The sequence below is a fragment of the Cinclus cinclus genome, chromosome 4, assembly GCF_963662255.1.
Source record: "Cinclus cinclus chromosome 4, bCinCin1.1, whole genome shotgun sequence".
NCBI lineage: Eukaryota > Metazoa > Chordata > Aves > Passeriformes > Cinclidae > Cinclus > Cinclus cinclus.
This window is the reverse complement of record NC_085049.1, coordinates 40,003,942-40,016,575: the sequence shown is the minus strand read 5'-3', so window position 1 is coordinate 40,016,575 and position 12,634 is coordinate 40,003,942. Positions and strand designations below refer to the sequence as shown.

Below are 12,634 nucleotides of genomic sequence, written 5' to 3'. Positions count from 1 at the left end.
TATCAAACAGCCAGCTGAAGACACGGCTTCTTAAGGAAGCGTTTTCTAGCAGCAGAAGGCAATATTAGCAATGGCAGCAGTGACTAATTTGCTAACAAAAATCCTGCTCCTACCTACCTCAACGCCAAAAACGCGGGTGCCAAGAGCACCGCGGAGCACACGCCCGGCGCAACCTGTTAAATCGACCCATTTCCCCCTGCCCCCGGGGCAGACCGGGCACCCGCGGCCACCTCGCCCGGTGCGGGGGCTGCGGCCGCCGCCGCCCGCCGGGCTCAGGGCCACGGGCCCCGCAGCGCCGCCGCCCCGGGCCGCCCGCCGCACTCTCTCTCTCGCTCTCTCGCTCGCTCACCGCCACGGGGGATCCGGCGCCGCGGGCGCGGTGCTGCTGCTGCTGCTGCTGCTGCTGCGGCTCGGCGCCCGCCCCGGTGCGGCTCTCGGCGGCGGGCGGCCCGGCCCGGCCCCGCTCCGCTCCGCTCCGCTGGCCCCCGCGGCCGGCAGGGCTCCCCAGCCCCTCGGGCGCTGACAGCGGCGCTGGCTGCCGCGGCGTCCCGCCCCCCGGCCGCCGCGGGGAGGGAGCGGCTGCGGCGGCGGCTGCGCTCCCCTGCTCCGCTCCGCTCCGCTCCGCTCCCGGGCGCGGGCGAGCGGCACCGGCAGTGCCGCAGCCGCGGCAGCAGCGGGCGGCGCCGCTGCGGCAGGGTCCCGACGCCCCCGGCGCCCGTCTCCGTCCGTGCCCGCCCCTCCCCCGGATCAAGGACCCGAAACGTGTGCGGTGTGTGCCCCGGGTATCTTTATTCACCCTGGAAAAGGGTGGCCGGGGAGCCACGGGAGCTTATCCAGCCGGCGAGGTGAACGAAACCCGAGTAGCCCTCAAATACCATCGGTCAGACTCCAGTATTATGCAAATTTACAAACGCGGGAAACAGGCGGTCAAATCTGGTTGTTTATTATCCCAAAGCAAAAGCACAGGGCTGGCAATAACAGCCGGATCACTCGGGACGAGCTATGAAAATATGAGCTCCACGTATTTTGGGAGGGGAAGGAGGTTTACGCCCAATTTACTTACTTGGGAAGGGGCTGTGCTGAGGCTCCGGGGTGCACACACAGTCTGTAGGGTCACTGTGTTGGGCAAAATGACTCTGTGCAGCCTGCCAGAGTTGTTGACATTGCACTTCAGCCGAATTGTCAACCAAAGCCTTTTAATGTGGGATGTAGTCCCTAGTGTCAGCGTGCTGGTATTGCTGACATACCAGGAAAACGTTTACAGGATGCTCTTAGCATTGCATTGTGACTGGGTTTTAATGCAGTATGTACTAGTTCTGGTCATTGCTGAAGACAGATAAAACCAACTTGAAGTTGCAAGACACAGCCTCAATATATCGTTGGGAAAAGTTAGGTAACTCCAATGAAGCAGGTGTCTGAAATTTGACATCACACATCTGGCTGCTTCAGGTCAAGGTAGACAGGAATGTTGCTGAGATCCAGTGAGCAATGTGGAAGGGTCTATAGAAGAGTCATGTTGCAAAAGACCAGTACAACCACAACAAGCAGCAGAAGACTTGTTGAACCCCCTCTCTGTTTCTGGCAATACAGTTTTATGTATTTTTGTAAATAAACTTAACTGCTACAGAGGATGTCTAACAAAATCACCACATTATCTTTCTCAGTGGAATAGTCTGAGACCCTCAATTTTATGTAGAAAGATGCAGTAGTCAGTATTTCACACTAACACATCCCAAGTTATCTTTACAGTAAAAATAAAATTTAAATATTCACAGATGAAAAATCATGTTCAATGTGAGAGTACAGAAATACAGTGAAAAGAACTAAAGCACTGCCAGTTCATGCAACAGTTCTGTGTGTACTGTCACTCTTGCAGAACTGTCTCCTTATGTTCAGCTAATGAGAATCCACAGAGAGGGAGGCAGTATGCACCACAAAGAGATTACACTCTTCATGCACCTACACACCAAAAAAATATTCTCTTCAGCTCAGATTGAAACCCAGGCTACACTACAAAGCATCCATGAACATTTTTTTTTTTCGGATAGTAAATCAGTGAGCAAGTTTTTGAAGTTACTAAGATAAGCAAATTAAAATAATCTACTCTTCTATTAAAGTAACCAAAAGCATAAGTGCTCCATAAATCTCCCCCAAACTTTATGTTGCATTTTCTGTCTTAAGAGGAAGCTAATATATTTTTTAAAGAGGTAGTGTTTCACTCATATTAAAAAATATAAACGGCTCCTATTTCTTATTTTTAAGCAAGCAATCAAGATTTCCTTAATGAAATACACACCTGAATAGCAACAATTAACAAACAGTCTCAGTAGACAAGACTAATCAGGCCTGCTCACTGAATGCCAAGGACTGCCTGCAACAGAAGAATATAAACAAACTCTTACCGACTACCAGCAGATGAAAAAGCCAGAAGTGAAACCAGTAAATTGAACCTAAAAAGCAGGCTGAATCAGGACAATGGGTCATTTTGAAATTTTAGTTTTGATACTTGTGAATGAAACTAATCTATCAGCACTCCTGCTACAAAGTAGCATTTGTGTAAAGGCTATTGTTTTACAACCAGTTTCCAGCAGAGCTGTAAGTATTGATACTACTAATTGATATTAGAGTACCAATTTTTGTAGTGTCATTTTACACTCAGATATGAGGAAACAGCCTTCAGCCCCTTAGTTCATAACCAGAATGTTTTCTTTTTGTCATAAATTATATGAAACTTCTCATATTTCAGTTTGTCCCCATTGCCTCTTGTCCCTCACTGGATATCACAAGGAGGCTGTCTTTACTTAAACAGTCACAGTTTTCTCATCCTGTGCTACTTCTCTTTTCACCTGTGGATGCACAAATGACTCTTCCCTGGGTTGCTTCTCATTAAAAGTACTTAATTCCCTCAAAACCCCATTACTCAGAGATTGTACTCTTAATGTATTTTTCTTCCATGCTGCTGTTGTGGGTTGACCACATCCAGCAGGTGAGCACCCACACAGCTGCTAGCTCACTTCCCCCTGTCTCCTTCCTTAGTGGGACAGGGGAGGGAATAGGAGAAAATGAAAGAAAACAAATAGGTCATCATAAAGACAGTTTAATAAGTAAAGGAAAAAAGAAGTGAAAATTGTTTATAAAATGTAATACATAAGGATTTAAAAAATATATGTTAAAACAACCACTCACCAATGCCCACAAGCAGACCATCAGCCTCTGATAACAGCTTTGAATATACTCTCTATCTCAACCTTTTCCTCTCCCCAGCTTTATTGGTGGGCCTGATGTTATAGATTATACATAGAGGTCAGCTGTCCCAGCTCTGTCCTCTCCTAAACTCAGGCCTACATGCTGGTTACGGGAATGTGGGCAGAATGGAAAAGAGAGACAGCCCTGATCCTGTGCAAGCATTGCTGAGCAGTAGCCCAAACATTAGCATGTTTTCAACACTGTTTTAGTCACAAACACAAAACACAGCACAGTTTCATTTCCATGAAGACAGTCAACTTAATTCTGTGCCGGATCCAGTACATCTGTAAAAATGTCCTAGAAACAAAAGACTCCAGACTTTGGAACTTCAAACTCATGATTATGATGACCTGTCTCAGCTATATCACTTCAGACTTACTCCTTATCTCCATCCCCAACTCATTTCTTACCATCTTCTAAAAGAAGAGAAAGCAGCACAATAAAACATGAAACAAATGGGAAAGAAAAAAATAAAAAAGCTGGGAACAGTTGGTGTATAACTGAAGAACTAAATAGTTCAAGGACTTAGAAGAAAGAAAGGGCAAATAGATACATCCTGTAGAAATGAAGAATGTTAAGTTAATCACAGACAATGATATTTCAAACTCTAATACTGCTTTACAAATAGATGTGAAAAAACAGAATGGCATAAAAGAATGTGGAACAGCAGAAATGTTTCTACTGCATGTTTGGAAAACATAAACAGTAACAGTGTTTTCACATTATGTAACATGAAATAGTTTCCATTAAATCAATAATATGAAGGATAGTAAACTGCACAAACTAAAATTAAACATTTATTTTTGAATGGCAGGTTGAAGAGTTACTAGAAAAATAAATTAAAGACACAATAGACAGCAATGTTAATAATTAAGTTTGCTTCCTAACTGCTGAAATAATGAGGAAAATTTACACAACTACAAGAAACTACAAGAAAAACAACCACATATGCATGCACATGTGCGCACACATGTTAAGATGAAGGAAAAGAAAAGTGAAAAAAGCATTCGGATATAGACTTATAAGAAATATAAGTGGTGCTCCAGCTAAAAATGTTAGTGGAATCTTGGGGTATGGGTGATTAATATGTACTTTTTGATCTTTGTCAACCAGGTTTTAGATTACTAAGAGGAAGTTAGAGATAGTTTCATTGCCATTGATAGATTAAATCACAAAAATAAAATATTGAGCAGAATTTAATATATAGATATATCCATCCTTACCATACCAGTGGAACTTGGAACAAAAAAGCAGCAGGAGAACCAGAACTTTACATGACCTTTTACCTATTGTCAAGTGGAACTTCAGTCCTAGAGTCCAATGATAAAGGGCTCACCAAAATTGAAGCAGAAGCTGTAGTGACAATTTTGAAGATGAAAGTCCAGTGAGAAACCTTACACTTGAATTAAGTACTTATTTCTGTTTATCCAGACCAAGTCTACTCCAAGTAAGCATGATTCTGCTTCAGATAGTCCACACTGAATATCAAACGGACAGGTAATATACACCTACCCTAGATGAAATCACTAAAAGAGAACTGAATGAAGTTAATGTACACCACTCATTAAATACCTTTTAAATATATCTGCTGGCCATATGGATGCTTTCAGCAAATATAACAACTACATGTGACTTCACTAAAAAAGAAAGGAATAGCCAGCTTGCAGATACTCTGATAGCTCCTTGTTCTGATTTGGAAAAAACACAAATTAAGAAAAAGGGGAATCTGGGTTTAGCCTTAGGCAGATTCTGTTTAACCATATTGTCCAAGCTGGTTGTAATGGTAAAGGAAGACTTCAGAAAAATAGGACTAAGCTGGAAGACAAAAGGTCAGAAAAATAATAAGTGGCAGCTTGAGGTCTTTCAGGAAAAAAAGAGTTCTGTAATGTTTCTGAACCCTCGATGCATAGACCATTTGGTGGATAAGGACTTTGCTAGATGATAGCACTCAAAGAGCTCTGGTCAATGGCTCTATGTCCAAGCAGAGACCAGTGATGAAGGAGCCCTCAGGAGTCAGTAGTGGGACAGGTGATGTTCAACATATTTTTGGTGACATGGGATTGAATGCACCTCAGCAAGTTTGCCAAGGATGCCAATCTGTGTGTTGTGGTTGACACAATGACATCTAGAGGGACTTTGTCAGGCTGAAGAGGTGGATCTGTGCAAACCTCATGAAGTTCAACAAGTGCAAGGTCCTGAACCTGGATCAGTGCAATCCCAAACAAAGGTACAGGCTGGGCAGAGAATGCATTGAGAGGTGCCCTGGAAAGAAACACAGGTGTTGGTGGACAAGAAGCTCAGTATGACCTGGCTACATGCACTCACAGCCCAGAAGGCCAAATGTGTCCTAGGCTTCATAAAAAATAGCATGGACTGTTAGGACAGATGAGAGTTTGACAAGAAAGTCTCACAGATATATATGGTTAGCAGAAAGTTCTTTGAATGTAGAATCTGAAGAAGGAATCAAAATGAAAGCAAGTTTTGATATAGAAGAAAAGAATTGCTGAGCCAGTCTTACTGGAAAACTAAGAAGGCAAAGGGTATGTTAGTTAGAAGGGGTTTTTATGGCTCAGAGCAAAGGACAAATCCACCTCAAACAGAAGGTGTTTTTACCAAGTGAAAAGATTCCACAGGCAAACAAGTCTGCCGATGTGGCAAGTAGAAAAAAGGTCTTCACTGTAAGAAAACTGAAAATCATCTTCTAGCTTAAACTGTAACATACTAACTTTTTGTGGTTGCAGAATAGTAATGTGAAAATGGGAATGTGAGTAGTTATGATATATCATCTGGACACAATAAACAGCTTTTTAAAGAGCCACCTGGAGTCCCGCATGTCTCCTTAGGGTTCTTACAACGAACAGCAGGGAGTTACTCCACTGTCATGAGGCATCACCTGGACAACTGAGTCTTATTCTGAGGTCCCCAACATGACAAGGACATGGACCTGCTGCAGGTCCAGAGAAAGGCCAGGAAGATGATCAGAGGCCTGAACACCTCTATTGTGAAGACAGGTTGAGAGAGTTGAGGCTGTTCAGCCTGGAGCTTTATTCAATACTAAAGAAACATTCGATTAAAAATAATGAGGGGAAATTTCTTAACCTCACAAAAAAGCACAAGACAAAAAACATCCTGTTTCCAACATACTCCACCTCATTATGCTCCTCTAAAAAGCAATGAACAACTCTATTGTGTACAACTACAGTACAACAATGCATTGCCTCTGTAAAAAAAAATCTGAAGGCTTTACTGTGTTGTCAGATTAATTCACTCCATCTTGGTCCTGTTTCTGTTAAAACAAAAGTAGGTGTAGCACGACATAAAGATTTTGCATCCTGAGAAAAGTACTTTTGCATCTTGGCAGAAGTATTCTTTTAAGCTCAAGCATAGTATGATAACTCAAACAATTAAATTTCCTTATTTTCAAATCTCTGCATACCTGAAATCGGTATGTTATCTATTACAATAAAAAAACTCTCATCATGCACTGCCATGTACAGCTGACCAAAATGGGGGAATAGAAATGCAGCCAGGGCAGGGAATGTTATGAGGCACTGGCTGTTTTCTTGGCTGTCTCAATAGAGGCTGTGGAAAACCAGACACTGCACTAATATAAATGAAGAGCAAATCTTTTTTGCCAAAGCAGACCCTTGCAGGTGTCCTGCTCAAAGCATGGCTGGTCCAAGCAGTGGATCGAGTACAGGAATACAAGTGATCTATACTTGTTGACAACTTAAAGATGATTGTCCATATGGTAGCACTTAGTGAATCAGAACCATAATCTCACTGAAAGTAATTATGTATCAATACCAAATATTAGAAAGCTAATCATAGTCTGAAGAAAATTAATAAAGGGAATTATATATGCACTGCTATGTCTAGACAGTTGAGGTTTTGCTGTCTGATTTTTAGTTTTGAAGAAGTGATGAGAAGACCAGGTTTTGTGACCTTTCTTTAAAACTTTTTCTTGCCCTTTATAGGGATATGCAGAATCTATTATAAAAATAGACTTTTTTCAATGTCCAAAGAATAGTCTGTGGTAAATGCCTGCTATTTTTATCTCACACTAATGTACTGTGAAAAATCATAGTTATGCAAAAAAAAAAAATCAATTATAAATGTAACAATTTATTTAGCAGCTGGAAATCTATTGAAAATGGACACACACTTCGAATAATTCCCCCAGAGAACAAGTAAGAACATACAGTGCAGTCAAAATATCCTTTGTTTTCTCATGAAATTTTCTTCCATTTCTAAGAACATTGAGTGCACTGTAGAATCTTTTGGAACTAAAATGAAGTACTGGAGTCCTTCAGCTTATGCTGAGACATAGCATACATCTGAGGCATCTGTGTGCCTTCGAGGTCTTATTCTTCTGGGAATTAAGTGCCAGGAGCTGAGCACTAACAAAGCAGTCTTAAGTGCTAGAAGGCAACAATGCAAGTACTTCGAGTTTCACTGCAATTCTTTCTCCTACCCTTCTTCCACATTTCTGTCTATTTAAACAGTAAGGACTGCATATTAAGGATCTGTTAGAGTTTTTATTCTCTAACATCTCAGAAATTATCTGCCACATCTCAGAAATGCTTCCCACAAACAACTAGTAGTATCATCCCTAACTGGTCTCATGGAACCCTTTCAGGATAAAACTTCCCATGTTTTCTTGCTACTATTTTTTCATAGCAATACATGGGTAGAAACTGGGTGCCCCTTCTACATGACTCATTTGAAAAGCCTGTCAGACTGAATTCTTCTCCTGCAATAAGAAGCATACAAGGAGCCACTGGAAGGAACCTGATACTTAGTGGATAAGGAATTGGTTATATAGTTGCATCCCGACAGCAGTGATCAATGTCTCAGTGCCAGGATGGAGATCAGTGATGGGTGGTGTCCCTCAAGGGTCTGTATATAGCCATAGTCCTTACTTCTGAGTCAGTGACCTGAACAATGGGATCAAATGCACCCTCAGCAAGTTTGCAGACATGCTGAGTGGTGCTGTTGACTTGCCTGAGGGATGGGATGCCATCCACAGGGACCTGAACAAGCTCAAGAAGTGAGTCCATGTGAAACTCATGAAGTCCAATAAGGTCAAGTGGAAAGTCCTCCACCTGGGCTGGGGCAATCTCTGGAATCAATAAAGGTTGCAGAATTACTGGATTGAGTCAAGCTGAGAAGAACCTGGGGGTATTGTTAGATTAAAAAAAAAAAAATGGTAACGAGCCAGCAATGTCTTCTTGCAGCCCAGAAAACAAACTGTACTCTGGGGTACATAAAAAGAAGTGTGGCCAGCAGCTTGATGGAGGTGATTTTACTTTATTTTGCATCTGTCTCTAGAGTTCTCAGCACAGGAAAGATATGGAACTGTTGAAGAGAGTCCAGAGGAGGGCCATAAAAATAACCAGAGGGATAGAATACCTTCCTTATGAGAAAAGGCTGAGAGAGTTAGGGTTGTGGAGAAGACTTCTCCTTGCAGTTTTTCAATACCAAAAGGGTGTTTGTAAGAAAGATGAGAACAGTCTTTTTAGGCCTCTAGGGAAAGGAAAAGGGATCATGGTTTTAAACTAAAAGAGAGTAGACTCAGACTAGATACAAGGAAGACATTTTCTACAGTGAGATTGATAAAACACTGGAAAAGATTATCCAGAGAGGCAGTAGATGCCTCACCCCTGGTAACATTCAAGGTCAGGTTGCATGGGGCTCTGAGTAACCTGATATATTTGAGGATGACTCTACTCATTGCAGGAGGTTGGACTATATGATCTTAAGGATCCCTGCCAACCCAAAATATTCTATGATTCTATGATCTCTTATATCATAGCCATACATACCATGGAGAAACAGGCAGGAATCTGGGAGCTCAGACAGGCTAGGCAAAATGTCAAAGATAATACAAGATAAATGACCAAAACTTTGAAATATTGATACTCCTAGGCTACAAAGCAAAGCCCAGAGACTCTGCAACAGCAATTAAGAAAGGAAGTGACTTGGGACTTTGTCTTCAGCATCAAGTGCAAACAATGTCTTGGCCAGAGCTGTGTTTGCTTCCTCTGGAATTAGTTTGTACTAATTGTACCTTATCAAGAGAAGAACTGCCATCCTTATAGTAATGGAAAACAAGATAAATAATTGTGCAAATCAGCACAGCGTTGATGTTTGAACGGATACTATTTTACCATGACTCAATGCACTCATCTAAAGTAAAAAAATAAAGTGGAAATGGGCATGAAAGGAATGTTGCCCAGCTTCTCTCTTTTGAGTTCACCAGAAAAATTACTGCATCCATGCTAGTATGGCTGCACTGGTTTATCATCCTAGACCATCTGCCACTGAAAGCATTTCACATACTTTCTACAAATAGATCCTGTTTGTACCCAAGTCAGTGAGAGGATTCTGAATTTTTTTGTGTAGGGTTATTATATCCTCCATGTAATGTTAGGAAAAACAGAAGAATAATCCCTAATTTTTATAATATACAATTCCCCCAATCATTGTATATTCCTTGATATTATTTTTTAAGTATTTGTAATAACAGGAATATTTGAGCGAGGAAATCTTTGAGAAAATCATTTATTTCCAGAGTACCTGAGGCTACTTACCAGCTCAATAGATCATGCAAACTTCAAATACAGCTCTGCGTTTAGACATGACTACTGGCCAAACAAACCACCCCTGGAGGAGGTGATTAACAATCTTGGCAGATAAGATCTACTCTAAATCTAGACTATATTGTGTTTGGTGGCTCTCTGCCAGGACTCACTAGCTTTCTAAAGGGAGTCCTTCTCCAGTCACCATGTGCTGGGCTGTCAGCATGGTCATCCAAATGGAAGTGAAACAATCCCAAGCATATTTTCTTTGTCATTGAGAAAAAACTAGCAAACAAATGGAGTGGAAGGTAGAGTAGTCCTAACTGACATAAAAACATACAAGGAGAGGCTGCTGTGAGACATACTCAATCTCTTACAAAATAAATGGCGATTTGAAATTTTTTTTCTATCTTGAGTTACATGTAAAAGTTTTACATGAATGCACATAGCACCTCATGTTTGACTTGGAGTTTTTTCCAATACAAGAACTCAATTTTAAATATAAGTGTTATTTAAGTGAAGTTTCTATTTGGTGGCAAGAAGACTGACTTCATTCCAGTTATATCATCTTCGATCGGAGCTACAGCAATGTACTACACCTTGCTACAAATAATTAGTGCATCTCTAGCCCCTAGCCCTCCTGGCCTACATTATGTCTGTCTTGTATTATCTAAATTCCAGTAAAATTTAAAACCTTGGCATTTATGGTCAGGAATATAATGGTGCGGGAAGAAGGCACAAATTGACTAGTTCAGTCCTGATAGCTTAAAGTTTGAATTGTGACTTACAAATCTCTTCCAAAGGCCTGAGAGAACTAACCTGGTCTTTAAAAAAGGCTTTCCCCCCCCCTTTTTTCTGACCCAAGAATCACTTTGAACATCATGTAAGAAGATCCCTAAGAAGCTGTCATGTGCTTTACTCGTTAGGAAACTTCGTGGAACATGTCATCAGTAACTAACAAGCAGACATAGGTTTTAAGTAACAAAAACAAATTTTCCCATTGGAGAAAAAAATGAATAGAGAAGCACAGAGCTATCAGTCTTACTGTTTAATGCACTTCAGAAATGCATTCAATTCAAATAATACCCCATGGAGACAGAACAGAAAATCTGAAGAGTGGCAAAAAGGATGATTGGATGACAAGTCATTTTGCACAGTGGTGTTGCATGTGGTATTTACATGCTAGTTAATCACTACTACCAGGGAAAGTATATGAAAAAACTAACAACATTTGAGAAATATAATAATTTAAAAACCACTGAGAGCAGGAAATAATTTGATCATGATACTGTCCATTATGCTGTGCACAGAGAATACAGATATGCCATGTCTAGTGACTGTCTACAGATTTACCAGATTAGCACAAGGACTAGAAATGGACACATATATATTTTAAAAAAATTAAAAGAAAAAAAAAAAAGAAAAAAAAAAGGAATCAACTCTTTAATAGTCTGGCAGTACTTAACACAAGATAAAGAGGTAAGAAACATGGGAAGTCCCACCAACTGCGCTTTTTTCCAGTTTACTTCACATGATATTTTCATCTTATTATCAAAGCATAAAAAATAAGGTGACAAAATTTAATTGTCTACAACCTTTAGGATAGCAAAACCTATTGCTGCAAATCTTTTTCATTTATGGCAGTGGTTGGGAAAACCCCAGTACCCCAATCTTGGCTATTTGCTATATTGCAATTAAATTTAAAATAGTTGTCTAACTAGCAGGCTCCTGGTGACCCACAGAAATTGCCTACTATGTCAGCTGTTTAGGGAGCCAGAAAGAAAAGCCCCTCAGATTATGGATATTAAGAGAAGGGAGTTAGATGGTTTATTTGCTCATTTACAAAAAAATGAACAGAAATGCCTCAGAGCATAAAGAGATGAAGAGATATATTCTTACTGCTATAAAGGCTTACCCATGAACATGAACTGAGAGCTGTCCACACTGTACTGAAAACCACTTGTTGTAATGGCAAGAGAGCAATGAGTTCTTATAGCAATAATTCTTAATAGCAGACTACCCATAACGTCTGTTCATCATGAAGAATACTTTTTTATTTGGCATGCTCAAAAGTCAAAGTCTACTTGCTAGGAACTCCTTTCACATTATCCTCAAAGTTAAAAGCAAATCTGACTCTAGGAGTGATGTGATTTCTAATTTCTTTGTTTAGCTACCTATGAGTGTGTTGGAATGGAGATAACTAGAAGCAGAGTTGAAGAAATTAAGTTTTCATATATTTCTGAAGGAAGACTTTTGATATTGTATTTTTACTCTATATAGAAGAAATTTCATCTTGCTGATGGACTCTCTCATACTTTAATTACCTTAAAATATGGTTAGTTTTGAAAACCATTCTAATGGGCAAAAGCATAATCTAAACTGAAGTTTTGAAAGCATCAGGATAGACATCTATAGGCAATGGAGGTCTGCAGCAAGAAACTGAAATTATAATATTGCCTGGTGAAAAGAAAGGCATTTACACTTCCATTGCTGGAAATACGTTTAATGTTTTAAGTGTCCCCGTAAGATAGGTACAAAATACAGTAATAGAAACTGTATGTGAAACAGTACATGAATTTTCATTGTGAGATAATTATAGACAAACCTGGGACATGCCAGCAACATCACAACAGGAGAAAATGATTGCACACCATTACACAGCTATGAACAGAGTGAACTGATGATTCCGCAGAGCTTATAATGACAATATTTAACAAACTAGCATAAATATTCTAGTAGAAGATTGTTAAATCAATGAAGAAGTAAATGTAGAGGAAAAGGCATTAAAGACACTGAAAACAGACCCA

General features: G+C 40.4%; 1 protein-coding gene across 1 annotated transcript in view; it reads right to left on the bottom strand.

The window, feature by feature from the left end:
* Window positions 1-158, bottom strand: part of TMEM117 (transmembrane protein 117) — a 179,581-nt gene extending 179,423 nt beyond the window's left edge. Inside the window, exon 1 of the mRNA XM_062491152.1 lies at window positions 118-158. The gene's annotated coding sequence lies outside the window, so the exon portion shown is untranslated. The remainder of the gene's footprint in view (window positions 1-117) is intronic.
* Window positions 159-12,634: the final 12,476 nt, after the last annotated feature.